The sequence below is a fragment of the Carettochelys insculpta genome, chromosome 1 (genome assembly GCF_033958435.1).
Source record: "Carettochelys insculpta isolate YL-2023 chromosome 1, ASM3395843v1, whole genome shotgun sequence".
In the NCBI taxonomy this organism is placed as follows: Eukaryota; Metazoa; Chordata; order Testudines; family Carettochelyidae; genus Carettochelys; species Carettochelys insculpta.
This window is the reverse complement of record NC_134137.1, coordinates 382,515,667-382,531,647: the sequence shown is the minus strand read 5'-3', so window position 1 is coordinate 382,531,647 and position 15,981 is coordinate 382,515,667. Positions and strand designations below refer to the sequence as shown.

Below are 15,981 nucleotides of genomic sequence, written 5' to 3'. Positions count from 1 at the left end.
GTCTGTCTGGGGAAGCTGTGTTCCTCCCACGGAGCGGGACTGTATGAGGGGGTGTCGGCAGGGTGTGGGTGGGGATCTGCCCCTGGATCTAGACCCCCGATGCCGGTGTTCAGTATGATAAGGGCAGCCATGGCAACACGGGCAAGGGCCCGGAGATGGAGATCTGGACCACGATCGGGATGTGTACATGTGGTATCTGGAAGAGCGTGATCTCCGTGACAACATTGAAAACGGCAGAGATGATCTGTGATAGTATTCGTAGGGGCCCACGCTGGAAAATGGTGAAGGCTGTCTGAGCCATGGTGATGGTGGCTGAAGGAACGGGGAGGGAGGTCTGAAACAGGCCGTTGGGGTGGCTGCCCGGCGCGGCGTGTGTATCTCGGGGGGTTGGGGGGGGTGCTGGGCAATAACGACAGCGCAATGACATCTGGAGCTGGACTCCGGTGCCAGGTTTTTGACTTTGCCTTTCCCCGCCCCTGCAGAGCAGGCGCCGCTCCCTCCAGGGCCAGGGACCTCGGCGCCGCTGTACGCAGTGCTGCGCATAGCTTCCTCTGGCACCCTTTGGCCCCGTTCCCTCCAGTGCCGTCGATGCCGCAAGGGGCGGTGCCGCATGAGTCTGTGCCGCCAGCTCCAGCGCTTGCCTCGTTGGCGCCTGCGGCGCCCTCAGTGCTGACTGCTGATCAGTCGGAGGCCCAAGCGCACTCCTATGCGCTGCTGTATCCCCGCTATGAGCAGCCAGGGGGTCAGGGCCCCGTGTTTCGTTCATCCTGCTCGCTGGTGTTACCGGCAAGGATCGAGCTGGAGAGAGCTTCCTTTTCTTTTGCACCGAGGAGGTTAGGGAGGCCGCCTTCCTCTTGTGTACTTTCGAGGGCCCCTCTTTCTGGGGCTTCTCCGGTGGTTCAGGCTGGAGGGCCTTATCAAACAGGATCATTTTTAGTCTCATTTCCCTGTCTTTCCTGGCCCTGGCTGTAAGCCTAGTGCAATGAGAGCACTTCTGAGTAACGTGAGACTCTCCAAGACAGCGAATGCACTCGCTATGCCCGTCTGAGGCAGGCATGGTCTCGCGGCATGACTCACACCTCTTAAAGCCCTGCGAAGACATCTCTGCCGCGGCTTGTAAGCCTTTAAATGTTAATAGAGTACTTATCGGCTAATGAAATCGTTAACCAAATAATGTTCACAGCCTCCAGGGGTAGCAGACCACCAAAGGCAGCCGCCTGCGTCCGCTCTTCTCCCCTTTGTTCCTCCCTTCTTCTTCTTTTCTTTTTTCTTTTTAATACAGCACAACAGTTTGAACAGTGAGAACACGACTAACTACTAACAACTAATAACTATCAACAACAATAACCACAGTTTCTCTTTTTTTTTTTTTTTTTTTTTTTTGTCACAGGTGTTGGAGCCAGAGCAAATTCCGTCTGCAGCCGCTGGTGGTTGAGAAGGAACTGGCGGGGACCGGATCGCGCACGTGGCCGAGAGCACGCAGGGGAGTGGCACACATCGGTGCATGCGTGACCCTACAAACACTGCTAGAAGTTTCCGATCTGCGGCGCTGGGGCGAGCCCGACACCTACAGCGGAGCACCTACGGTGGAGCACTCACAGGGACCACTCGAAGAAGAAGGCCCAACTCTCTTGGGCTGGAGCTGACGGGGCAGCAACTTAGGCACAGGCTGATTCCTGGGCAGCAGGGCCCACCCCCTGCCATAGGGATTGGTTTGGACAGGATCCCAAGCTTCTCTCCTCCACCACACAGTGATAAGACATAAGCTGCTGCTGCCAAATGCGCTCCTAGCATCAGCAGCACAGTGCAAATCCATTCCCTTCCCCAACCTGCCACCCCACTTGTCATGATCATGAGGGTTAGCCAGCAGCCTGGGAGCAAAAGGGTTAACCTCCTTAGCCAGGTGGGGTTGGCCTATAGGAATGTAGGTAAGAATTAAATTTTGGCTCCTCCTTCTTCTGTTCTCTGTCTTTTGCTGCTTCTTTCCAGCCATGAGGGAGAGAGAGACAGAATATCTCCCTCCAAGAGCAGACCCTCCAATCTTCTGTAAGTAGGGTGAAGTTTAGATAGATCCATTAGGCTTTGTTGTTTTATGGTTTGGGAAGTGGGATCTGATGTCTGGGCACTTTTTAGAAATGTTCTTTTACTCTCCTTGTAACTAAGTTCTAGGCCCATGGTGGAGACTCCCCATGTGTTTTACTTCGTGACTCTTCCATCTCGCCATGAGGCTCGCAGCACGAATACTGTTCTCGTAATAAAAGTTCTTTCTCTTTTTCTTTTTATTAACCTGGTCTTGGTCAATGGTTGTGTCCTGGTTTTTACTTTTGGGGCTGAGATTTCCCAAGTCGTCTCTCCCTGGTTTCCTTATTATTACTTGGGTGGTGGCAGCGAATTTTATCCCCAAAAATCTAAGGGTTTTTAGGATTTTAGGAGAAGAGTTTATACCAAAACCTGGTAAATAAGGTTTTGGAGGTACTTTTGCTGGCCCCCACTTCTGCATTTATCTTGCTAGAGTGGGGAAGGAGCCAAAACACCGCTGGAGACATTAACCCTGCATCTGTGCTGCTCCTTACCCCCAGTCTCTGCTTTCTCGCTGTCTGCCTCTTCCCTGCAAGACCTTGCTCCTCCACACTCATCTGTGCTCTGCACACCCTCCCCACAACCAGCTGATGTGAACAAAAGTAAAATCCGGCTGGCAGACCGAGCGCAGATCAGCTGATGGGCTGATCCTGGCAGATATGGATCACACACAGAGCCACATTTGTGCATCCACACAGGGCTCCAAGTCTTAATGCCTTCCTGCAGTGAGAGTACCAGGTCTTAAGACACCTGGCCAAGCCAGCCAAAAAAGGCAGAACAAGAACCATGGCCAGAGGCAGAAGCCAGGCAAATTCTAATATGAAATTAGGCATAAATATTCAACAATTAAGATGACTAATAGTAACAGAGAGGGAGCCATGCTAGTCTATATACTATCAAAACAAAAAAGCAGTCAAGTAGCACTTTAAAGACGAGAAAGATAATTTATTAGGTGATGAGCTTTCGTGGGACAGACCCACTTCTTCAGACCATAGCCACACCAGAACAGACTCAATATTTAAGGCATAGGGAACCAAAAACAGTAAGCAAAGTTGACAAATCAGAAAAAAATTATCAAGGTGAGCAAATGAGAGAGCGGGGTGGGGGTGGGGTGTCAAGAATTAGATTAAGCCAAGTATGCCAAAGAGCCCCTATAATGTCCCAGAAAATTTGCATCCTGGTTCAAACCATGTGTTAATGTGTCAAATTTGAATATGAAAGAGAGTTCAACAGTTCTCTTTCCAAAGCAGACTGAAAATTCTTCTTCAATAAGATGCAAGTTCTTACGTCATTAACAGAATGGCCCACTCCATTAAAATGTAGACTAACTGGTTTGTGGATCAGGAATATTTTGATGTCTGTTTTGTGCCCATTAACACTTTGTCTGCGAGAGTTTGAAGTCTGACCAATATACAAAGCATCTGGGCATTGTTGGCACATGATGGCATATATGATGTTAGTTGAGGAACATGAGAATGTGCCCATGATTCTGTGGTTAGCCTGGTTAGGTCCAGTGATGGTATCGCCAGAATAGATATGTGGACAAAGCTGGCAGCGGGCTTTGTTGCAAGGAAAAGTCCCAGGACTGGTGTTCCTGCGGTATAGACTGTGGCTATTAGTTAGAATCCTCATAAGGTTGGGAGGTTGTCTGTAGAAGAGAACAGGCCTGTCACCTAGGACCTTCTGGAGTGTGGCATCCTGATTAAGGATAGGTTGTAGGTCTTTAATAATTTGTTGCAGTGGTTTGAGTTGGGGGCTGTAGGTGATGACCACTGGTGCTCTGTTCTTGGCTTTTTTGGGCCTATCACGGGCACATTTTCATGTTCGTCAACTAACATCATATATGCCATCATGTGCCAACAATGTCCGGATGCTCTGTATATTGGACAGACTTCAAACTCTTTCAGACAAAGAGTTAATGGGCGCAAAACAGACATCAAAACATTCCTGATCCACAAACCAGTTAGTCTACATTTTAATGGAGTGGGCCATTCTGTTAATGACTTAAGCGTTTGCGACTTATTGAAGAAGAATTTTCAGTCTGCTTTGGAAAGAGAAACTGCTGAACTCTCTTTCATATTCAAATTCAACACATTAACACGTGGTTTGAACGGGGATGCAAATTTTCTGGAACACTATAGGGGCTCTTTTGCATACTTGGCTAAATGTAATTCTTGACTTCCCCCCCACCCCTCTGCTCTCTGATTTGCTCACCTTGATAATTTTTTTCTGATTTGTCAACTTTGATCACTGCTTTTGGTTCTCTATGCCTTAAATATTGAGTCTGTTCTGGTATGCCTACGGTCTGAGGAAGTGGGTCTGTCCCACAAAAGCTCATCACCTAATAAATTATTTTGTTAGTCTTTAAAGTGCTACTTGATTGCTTTTTTGTTTTGAAGATGACTAAGGACTGGAAAAAACTCCCGAGGGCAGCAGTGGGGGTCTCTCTCTCCATGTCTCCAGCTCCAGAACAGATGCTTTCTGGAAGATGTTTTAGCCGAACCCAAATTACTAGGCTTAATACGGGGTAACTAGGTAAAATGTGACTGGGGGTGGGACTAGAAGTGGTATCATGTCTAGGCTGTGAGAGCATCCCTTTCCCAAGGTCCCCAAGCTCACCTCTTGGCTTTGAAGCAGTGAGCTGCTGTGAGGACCCAGCGGGTGCTGATGAGGGACCCACCACATGAATGCCGGAGGCCTGTTCGGGTCAGGATCTGGATGCTGACGAGCCAGGGCCATGCCCCTGGCAAGGCATCAACACCACGCACGATCCGCATCCCGCTGTAGCCAGACACCAGGGGGCGGCGCCCACAGGCTGTGGAGAAGTCAAAGACAGGATGAGTAGATGTGCTTCTGTGCGGTAACAGCTGGGCTATGAGAAGGGACCTACTGAGAGCCTGGAATAAATACAGATCCAAAGCATTTCCTCAGAGCCATTTCCACTCCCCTAGCCACAGAGATAGTGCCAACAGAGACCCCAGCGGTTTTAACTACCAACACAGCTCTGCCAGCGCCCTGCAGTCCGCCGGCTTTCCGAGGATCAATCCCCACCTCCACAAGTTGTGGCGGTGCCCCCTCCCCACCCAGTCCTCTGCTTACCCCAGGCTGGGCTCCATTCTCCCATCACAGCCTACCCCTCAGCCCTGTCCAACAGCCCCTAATCTCCCAGGCTGGGGTCCCGTTCCCTACCCCCAGGCTCTGCTACTGTGCTCCTTACTCCTGACCCACAGCTCTCTACCATTCCAGGCCTGGACTCCCCCTTGCCCCAAGTTTTGCCAGTACCCCTCACTCCTGGCTTGCATCTCCCAGTTGTCCAGGCCTGGGCTCTCCCCGCACCCCACCCAAGCTCTGACGGCTCCCCTCCACTCTCCCAGCCGTAGGCTCCCCGCCCCTCACAGGAGCAGCTGCTCAGATGAGTTACGAGAGGCACTGGTGACCTCTCATGGCCAGTTGGAAACAATCACTGAGTTCCCCAAGTTCTCACTTCTGGAACTGGGGTCTACAGGACACTTACTTGGACCAGCCTAAACCCTGTTCAAATCCTCTGCACTGCTGCCTCCTCCACCTTCCTGGGCACAAAGGCCTCAGCCTCTCAACACCTCCCTCCCTGTCCTCCACCACCTTCTTCTGCAATGGATTCTTGGCCCCACTGCCCCTTCCCTTCCTTGTGAGGAAAGGCCCTGCTCCCACCACCTCCTCTCCTGCAGGGGACCACACTTGGCACCAGGGGTAGGTAGGTCTCAGGTTCCTGGGAGTGTGTCTGGGCACAGTTGCATGGGCAGGCCCTGGCTTGCGGCTGCGCTCATGGCGTGAGTGGGGCAGGAGCCCCGGCCATCTCCACAATAGTCCCCACAGGCTGCTCACTCTCTGAGTTACAGTCCTGCATCCCCAGGAGCAGGAAGGGCAAGAGCCTCAAGGGCAGCTGGGCTGGTGACCCCATCACCAGGTGTGACTCCCTGGCACCATTGTGACATCATCAGGTCTTGCCTTAGGCTGAAATACCTGTATTCTCCCACATGTTGCTAGGAAACGCTGTTAGGAGGCTGGAATGAGCTGGACCTACATCTGGACTTTGCTTCCCTGAGGGGCTGAGCTAAGTTGAAACAGCACAGAGGAGAGCCCAGGAACCACATGCTTAAAGGAAGGGGGAGATGAACAGACCTGGAGACAAGGGTGTAGATTTTTTTTTAAGGCCAAAAGGGACTACTACATCATCTAGTCTCATCTCCTGCAGCACACAGGCCAGACAATGTTACCCAGTTACCCTTTATTAAATGGGAATTTTCTTTAATATTCTCATGAATCCACTGCACGTCTCAGTTTGTGTGTCCTGCTATCTACAGGACTGCAAAAGTACTAATGCCGCTCCTGGAACAGTGGAGTGTGTCTCAGCCACCCATCTAGGTGGAATGACTGGGCTGTTAAGGAATGAGTGAAACTACCCAGACCCCCTAACAACTGAACAATTGACACCTAAGTCTAGAAAACCTTGGCAGGCATGGGGTGTGAATTGAACTGGAATCAGGCCTGCTCTTTAGTGCCTCAGACTCTCTCACCTGGGAACTAAGGAAGGAAGTCAGAAAGAGATCCAGAGCCTGAAAACAGAGCTCATTACAGCTTGGATTGTGAACTGTTTTGGGCTAACCAAAAAGGACTATACTTTACCCTGCACATCTCTGTGATGATTAACGACATTCAGTGCTACACACCAGCTGATTCATGAGCCTGACTGCTTTGAAAATGCTGCTTGTGTGTCACTGCAAATATCTGCTAGGGAGAAGCAGGGGGCTGGAGTAGATGACCTCCTGAGGTCCCTTCCAGCCCTATGATTCTATGAAATGCAAACAGGTCTCTGTTAGGGTCTCTCTCAGCTGGACTTTCCAGACAGAGCTCATGGTGTGAAGGCAGAGGGCTGGAGACCCAGAAGTATAGGACAGAGTAAGGCCGTTTGGCCTACTCTGAAATAGAATAAAAACCTTTGGTTCACTCAAGAATCTATTCCAAAGGTGGGCCCCAAGCCCATGGAACTGTAAAACACGCTTTTGATGCATTTGGTTAAGTGTCCTCCAGAAAGATATCAGCATCCAGCTGTCCTGCAGTAACTCAAAAACACAAGCACCAACCTCAGAGAAAGCGGTTAGGAACCAGGGAGCAAACCCCACATGGGTTGTGATTTCTATATTTCAATATCACCAAGCAGTCATAGAAGATAAGGGTTGAAAGAGCACTTAGGAGGTCATCTAGTCCAGCCCCGATTGGTAGACATTTGGTTTTTGTGGATGTGAGGTCACAGTTGAGCATCACAGCTGTTTTGATGGCTATAAAAGCCAATTCTGGACAAACAGATTTTATGGCATTGATTGCAATGACAGGAGTTTTCCTGCTGATCATTTCCTGCTCATTTTTTACTCATTTTATTTTGAAGATAGAGTGCCACTCTTTATTATGTTCTGTGGTGCGTGTCTCCAGGCTGCATTGCCAACTTGAACTATCTTCCACTTGGGCTTCCCAAGTCTGTGGCTCAATACCAGAGCATTTCAGGTCTCTCTTGAAAGCATCTCAAAAACTAATTTTTTTGGCATTCTCTGACTTTGACCCTGTAACTCATCATATATCTTTAGGAAGTCTTCTATTTTGCATGCTGTACACATAACCTAATCTGAAGATGGTTGTGCTTGACTAGGCAGGCTTTATAAACCACGATATTAGTTTTTGTCATAAGCTTATTGTTTTTCAGTTATTGTTTTGTGGGGCAACCAAAGTTGGTGGCTGCTGTCCCTGATCATATGTCCATCTCCTGATCCAGTGACAAATTCTTGTTAATAGCTTCCAGGTGATAAAATAAGCTCATGGTTTGGAAGTTGGTATCAATGAGTGTAGTAGACGGCTGGCAATCTGCATCTTAGCCCGATTTCTGTCTTTTCCACACTAATGATGAGTGAGAATATTTGACATGCATCTTGGAGATGATTTACAAGCTCTTGTAGGTGAAATTCACTATAAGAGACAAGAGCATCATCATCAGAATAAAGGAATTCCCTCTGAGCAACTTTTTGCTTATGACCAGCGGGGGTGCCTGCAAACCGGGCTGCTAAGCAGGCAGTTTGAGAGGGAGTCCTACTACATTTAGGAAGATTCGCATCACCTGTGCCAGCACTGCTCCTGTCTCCTCCAGACAGATTACCCAACCATGGATGCCTCTACCCAGACCCTGGTACGGTTCTGCAGAGATGGTGGCTCCCATTTCCCACTTACAGAAATCCAGGCTGAGGGGAGTATCCAATGTGAAAGGTGCCTGCTGGTGCAGTCTCTCAGGCAGTAGGTGGGAGAGCTGCAGGAGGAAGTGGCCAGGCTGAGGAGCGTCCAAGCCCATGACGAATTCCGGGAGAGTATCCACATGGAAACATCTAAGGCTGAGGTACTTATCCAGCTACAGAGGACTACTGGAACAACACTGGTGGAGGAAGAGATGGCTCTGTCTCGGGGGGCACTGACAGCTGGTTATGTCTCACAGCAGGCAGTGCTTCACCCCTGCTTCCAACCCTCCCACCGTGGTTCTGAAGAACCATTATGCTGCCCTGGATACCAGAGCTGAGGAATCATCCTCTAATGGGGAGGAGGAGAAGCCATGTACCCTCAAGGCTCAGAGGCCTGTATGCTACTGTGAGGAGGAAACAAAGGGTAGTGATGGTTGGAGACTGTCTTCTGAAGGGTACAGAGGCACCCATCTGTTGCCCTGACATGACATTTTGGGAGGTATGCTGCATGCCACAGGCTCGTATCCAAGATGTTATGGAGGGACTATCAAAGATCATCCAGTCCTCTGACTACTCCCCCATGCTACTCATCTATGTGGGCATGAATGATACTGCAAGATGTAACCTTGAGCAGATCAAGAGTGACAACAGGTCTCTGGCAGTACAGGTGAGGGAGTTTGGAGCACTGGTGATGTTCTCTTCAGTCTTCCAGTTAGAGGTAGGAGCCCAGGCAGAGAAAAGTGCATCTCGGAGGTGAATACCTGCCTGTGGAGATGGTGTTATCCGCAGGGCTTTGGCTTCCTTTATCATGGGATTCTGTTCCAGGAAGAAGGAATGCTAAGCAGAGATGTGGTTCACCTATTGAGGAAGGGTAAGAAAGTATATGGATACAGACTGGGTAACCTAGTGAGGAAGGTTTTTAAACTAGGTTTGAGGGGAGCAGGTGACTAAAGTCCACATGTAAGTGAAAACCATGAAGACCTGGGAGATCAGTCAGAAATTGGAGGGAGCATGGGCTGTAATAGCATAGCGAAAGGAGGGACAAGGCAGAACTGGAAGGTAAAATCAAATTAATAAGTTGACAATATACAAATGCAAGAAGTATGGGGAATAAGCAGGAAGAATTTGAAATGCTAGTAAATAAACATAGATATTGTGTTGGTATCCTGGAGACCTGGTGGCATAATACACTTGATTGGAATATTAGTGTAGAAGGGTTCAGTTTGGTCAGGAAGGCCTGGAAAAAAGGGAGGAGGTGTTCTTGCCTTAGACTAAAAATGTGTGTACCCGGATTGACATTGAGATGGGCACAGGAGGCAGATTTGTGGAGAGTCTCTAGGTTAGACTAAAAGGGGTAAAAAGCAGGGGTGACATCATGGCAAAGGGTCTACTACAGACCACCAAACCAGGAGGAAGAGGTGGATGAGGCTTTTTTAAAACAACGAACAAAACCATCCAAAGCACAGAACTTGGTGGGTGATGGGGGATTTCAAATATCCAGACATCTGTTGGAAAAAGGACACAGCAGGGCACAGATTATCCAACACGTTCTTGGAATACACTAGATACAATTTTTTATTTTAGAAGATGGGGAAAGCTACTAGGAGGGAAGCTGTTCCAGATTTGATCTTAACAAATAGGGAGGAATCAGTTAAGAATTTGAAAGTAACTGGCACCTTGGGGAAAAGTGATCATGAAATTCCAGAGTTCATCATTCTGAGGAGGAGAGAACAGCAAAATAAAGACAGTGGATTTCAGGAAGACAAACATTAGTAAACTCAGAAAGCTGGTAGGTGAGGCCCCATGGAAAGTAAGACTATGAGGAAAAATGTTTGAAGAAATTTGTCAGTTTTTCAAAGGGACATTGCTAAGGGTGCAAGAACAAACTCTTCTTCTGCACAGGAAGGACAGGAAATGGGGTGTGAGACCAGGCTGGCTTAACCCGGAGATGTTGAATGACCTAAAAATAAAAAATGAATTGTATAAAAAGTGGACACTAGGTCAAAGTTCAAAGGATGCATATTAATAAATAACATGGGAATGTAGGGGCAAAATTAGAAAGGTGAAAGTACGAAAGGAGCTCAGTCTAGCTCCAGACATAAAGGGAAACAAGAAAACATTCTATAAATATATTAGAAGCAAGAGGAAGACCAAGGACAGAGTAGACCTGTTGCTCAGTGAAGAGGGAAAACGGTGACAAAACATGTGGAAATGGCAAAGGCTCTTAATGATTTCTTTGCTTCAGTTTTCACCAAGAAGACTGATGGAGACTGGATGCCTAATACAGTGAATGATAGTGGAAATGGGATAGATGAAGAACTTGGAATAAAGAAAGTAAAAGTTAAAAATTACTTAGAAAAGGTAGATGTCTTGAAGTCACCAGGGTCTGATGAAATGCATCTTAGAATACTCAAGGAGTTGATAGGGGAGGTATCCAAGCCACTAGCTGTCATCTGTGAAAAGTCCTGGAAGTCATGAGAGATTCTAGAAGACAAATATAGTGCTCATCTATAAAAAGGGAAATAAGGACAACCCAGGACTTTACAGAACAGTCAGCTTAACTTCAGTGCCAGGAAAGATAATAGAGCAAATAATTAAGGAATCCATCTGCAAACATCTGGAAGATAAAAAGGTGAACGGTTACAGTCAGCATGGGTTTGTCAAGAACAAATCTGGTCAAATCAACTTGACAGCTGTCTTTGATCAGATAACAAGCCTTGTGGATAAAGAGGAAGCAGTGGATGTGGTATACCTAGACTACAGTGAAGCATTTGGTACAGGATCATACAACTTTCTTATCAGTAAACTACGGAAATGCAACCTATCAGGAGTGTGTGTAACTATTTGGATAACTGTACAAGGAGGCTGTGTCTATACTACCACCTTCCTTCAAAGGAAGGATGGTAATTAGGGTGTTGGGAGTTTACTAATGAAGAAAATTCCACCCCCCGCGGCAACTCCGAAGTGTTAAACTTCGAAGTACTGGCACACATCTAGCCACGGCTCACCCACCAGTACTTCGAAGTGCTGGGGCAACTTCCAAGTCCCATAACTCCTCAAAATCAAGTAAGGGGACTTGGAAATTGCCCTGGCACTTTGAAGTACCCGTGGGTGTGCCACGGCTAGATGCATGCTGGTACTTTGAAGTTTAAAACTTTGGCATTGCCGTGGGGGGGAATTTGCTTAATGAAGTGCTGCCTGTACAAGGCAGCACTTCATTAGTAAACTCCCAACACCCTAATTACCATCCTTCCTTCGAAGGAAGGTGGTAGTGTAGACAAGCCCACAGAGCAGTTTTTAAAGGTTCACATTCATGGTGGGAGGAAATAACAAGTGGAGTTCTGCAGGGGTCAGTTTTGGGACCAGTTCTGCTCAATATCTTCCTCAACAATTTAGATAACAGCATAAAGAGTGTGCTTATCAAGGTCTGTAGCTGAAACCAAGCTGGGAGGGGTTGCAAGTGCTTTGGAGGATAGGGCCAAAATTCAAAATGGTCCTGCCAAACTGAAGAATGGTCTGAGGCAAATAGGATGAAGTTCAAGAAGGACAAATGCAAAATACTCCACTTTGGGCAGCACAATCCATTTCACAGATACAAAATGGGAAATAACTAGGGAGGAGTACTGCAGAAAGGGATCTCGTGGTGATAGTGGAGTAAGAGTCAACAGTGTGACACTGCTGCAAAAAAAGCAAACATGATTCTGGGAAGCATTAACAGGAGTGGTGTGAGCAAGACACAAGAAGTAATTCTTTCTCTCTACTCTATGTTGGCTAGGCCTCAGCTGGAGTATTGTGTCCAGTTCTGGGCCAAACATTCAGGAAAGATGTGGAGAAATTGGAGAGGGTCCAGAAAGGATCAACTAAAATGATTAAAGGTCTGGAAAATACGACCTATGAGAGAAGACTAAAAGAACTGGGTTTGTTTAGTTTGGAAACTATGACAGCCGAGAGGGGACATAATAATTATTGTCCTTAGCCTCTGATGATCAGACAAGAAGCAATGGGCTTAAGTTGCAGAAAGGAAGATTTAGGTTGGACATTAGGAAAAATTTCCTAACTATCAGGGTGATTTAAGTACTGGAATAAATTGCTTAGGGCGGTTGTCGAATCTCTATAATTGGAGATATTTAAGAACAGGTTGGATAAATATCTAACAGGGATGATAGAGATGGTGCTTGGTCCTGCTGTGAGGGCAGGGGATTGGACTTGATGACCTTTTGAGGTCCCTTCCAGTTCTAATATTCTATGATTCTATGATATACACCATATATATGCACATTTCACATATGTATATGTGTGTGTGAAAAATAATGGTTCCCTATGATAACTTGGGTGGTCAACCATAGTAGGATGGCTACTTTTTACTTCTGGATACTAGAGTACAATCAAGATGGAAATACGGTTGTACTTTTACTCAAGTGGTTTTCCAGAAGGATACTTTGACTTTTACTGACTCACATTTTTTTCAAAGTAGCAGTACTTTTATTCAAGTAACTGTTTTGAGTACTTTTTCCACCAAGGCTCACCTGTTTCCAAGCACTTGCTTCACCCCTAGGATCATCAGTCTTCTCTGATCACGACAGGAGTGTTTACATGACTATCCAGCACCTCCACAATCCCGGCTCTCTGCTTTTGGTACATCTGAGCCTAGAAACAACCTTTGAACTTATCTAATTAACACACACATTCGTCACTCTTACCAGAACAATATCACTGAAAAGTACTGAACTATTTGTGATAACAAATCACAGAGTTCCACAACATCTGTTGCTTATATCAACAAACCCTGTACCATATGGTAACCATAATCCATCACGCTAGCCCCTACATCAAAAAATTCTATAACATATGGTGGCCATAATCAGTAACTAGGATGGCACTGGCCTGTTCCTGCCTTGACATCACTGACAGACACAGACAACCTGCCTGATGCATCTTTACCAGTGGCACTGACACCATTGCTTTCTGCTGGTCAGAAAGCTTGGCTGGCAGGGTATAGCAAGCATAACATATAGCAAACTTTACAGCCTCTAATAGTTCTGATATTTAATGTTACTAACATTTAATACTTACTGGTGCAGGGTCTGGGAGGGAATTAGGGACTCAAGAGTGTGGGAGGGGCTCAGGGCTGGGATAGGGGATTGAGGTGCAGGATTCTTGCCTGGGGTAGCTCCTGTTTATCCCTCACCTCTTCTGCACCCAAGCTCCCTCTCAGAGCCTGCACCCTCCCCCCTGCACCTGAATCTCCTGCACCAGCCTAGCGCCTGCACTCAACACCCACACTCCTTCCCAGAGCCTGCACCCCAAATCCTTCCCCCCACCCAAACTCCCTCTCAGAGCCCTTGGCAGGCGGGGAGAGGGAGTGAGGTTAGGGAAGGGTGCAGGCTCTGGGGTTTTTGGGCACCACCAAAATGTCTACACCCCAGCCTGGTATTCCAAGTTTTAGTTAAAATTAACACTAGAAGGCAAGCATTCACCTCAATTAACTCATGTGGGACTCTTGGATGCAAATTATTCAGGTCTTTAGATTCAAAAATGTTTCTGTCTAAGTAGGTATTGTCTGGCATTCTCCTTAACAACTAATGAACTAGAAAGTCCCTCTTCATCCTCATGTGTCACTAGTACATTACCCTACTTCTCTCCAGCCAAAGCACAGTAGTATTGAGCAGCTTTGCTTTTGTTGCATCATTATCAATATAGAATCATAGAAGATTAGGGCTGGAGGAGACCTCAGGAGGTCGTGTGGTCCAACACTCTGCTCAGATCATGACCAACCCCAACTAAATCATCCCAGCAAGGGCTTGGTCAACCCAAGTCTTAGAAACCTCTAAGGATGGAAAGTCCACCACCTCTCTAGCAAACCTATTCCAGTGTTTCACCACCCTCCTGTGAAATAGTTTCCCCACTAATACCCACCCTAGCCCTTCTCCATTGCAACTTGAGACCATTGCCCCTTGTTATCCATCTGCCACCACTGAGAACTGCCTAACGCTATCCTTTTCAGAACCCCACTTCAGATAGTTGAAGGCTGCTCTCACTCTTCTCTTTGGCAGACTAAGTAAGTTCTGTTCCCTCAGCCTCTGCTCATTAATCAGGTGCCACAGCCCTCTAATCATGTTCAATCCCCACCACTGGATTCTGTCCATGTTGTCCACATCCCTTCTGTGGTGGCAGGGCCCAGAACTGGAAGCAATACCCCAGATGTGGCCTCACCAGAGCCAACTAGAGGGAACTAATCACTTCCCTTGATCTGTTGGCAATACTCCAAATAATGCAACGTTATCATCTCTGATTACCAACACCTTTACTTGGATTTCTTCTATTCCTAATGTCACCCTTCTGCCAGGTGGAGCTAGCAGTGACAAGGGCTGTGTTCAGTAATCTGGGAAAATTTACCACCACCCTGGGTACCTGTCAGAGGCGAAACCAACCCTCTCCCAAGCACTGAGTCTATGTACAACAAACTGACTGAACAAAAGAGGAAAGAGATGCAGCATGAACTTTGGAAACCACCACCAGCTGGGGTGGATCAACTCTTCTGGGGGCCCCAGACTATCAGACTTTTGTGGGGCCCCCAGACAAGTGGGTGCCAAAATGAGGGGTTCAGAGTGTGGGACAGGGCTGTGGATGAGGCAAGAAGCTGGTTGTAGAAGGGGATGAGGAATATCCAGGAGGTGTGAGCTCTGGGGTGGGGGCTGTAGATGAGGCTTCTGCTCTAAGCACTAGGCAGGGGACATGACATTTCATAAAGTGGGCACAGTGCAATCAGCCTTCCCCCATGGCCTCTGCTGGCTCCCCTCCTTGTCCCTGCCCTTGCTAATGGAGCATGGCGCATAACTTACGGGAGACCAACATGCACTTCCAGGACATTGGACAGGCTGGGAGAGGAGCCCTGTTAATTGGAGGGACAAAAAAGAAAGGTTACTCACCGTAGTAACGGTGGTTCTTCGAGATGTGTCCCCGTGGGTGCTCCACATTAGGTGTCGGGCTCGCCCGGCGCCGCAGATCGGATCTTCCAAGCAGTTTCTGCCGGACCGCGCACGCGCCGGTGCGCGCCATTCCCCCGCGCGCTCCCGGCCACGTGCGCGATCCGGTCCCCGCCAGTTCCTTGACCAACCGCCTCGGATGCTCCTGCAAAACACTAAACAGAGATCCGAAGCGGGGAGGATGGGCGGGTAGTGGAGCACCCACGGGGACACATCTCGAAGAACCACCGTTACTACGGTGAGTAACCTTTCTTTCTTCTTCGAGTGTCCCCGTGGGTGCTCCACATTAGGTGACTACCCAGCAGTAACCCAACATAGGAGGTGGGTAATCGGAGTATGTGCAGCTTGTCCCCGAGAGGACCGCTGTCGAGAGACGGGTATCCTCTTGGAATACCCTGTGAAGGGCGTAATGTTTGGCGAAGGTGTCACAGGATGACCAGGTCGCCACTCTGCAAATGTCTTTTAGCGCAACGCCCTTGAAAAAGGGCTGTTGATGCTGCCACCGCCCTAGTGGAATGAGTTCTGGGCATGGCCAGGAAAGGAGTCTTTTTGAGTTTGTAGCACTTTTTAATGCAAGATACGATGTGCTTCGAGATTCTCTGCGAAGAGAGACATTCTCCTTTTGATTTGGGAGCGATAGAGACTAGGAGTCTATCCAT

General features: G+C 47.9%; 1 long non-coding RNA gene across 1 annotated transcript; it reads right to left on the bottom strand.

Annotated features, from left to right (window-relative positions):
• Positions 1-8,435: 8,435 nt before the first annotated feature.
• On the bottom strand, positions 8,436-12,957 carry LOC142007569 (uncharacterized). Its single transcript, XR_012643970.1, has 3 exons — positions 12,863-12,957; positions 9,098-9,194; positions 8,436-8,533 (listed from the first exon to the last, which is right to left on the bottom strand). It is a non-coding gene; the product is annotated as an uncharacterized LOC142007569 (long non-coding RNA).
• Between the last annotated feature and the right edge of the window lie 3,024 nt (positions 12,958-15,981).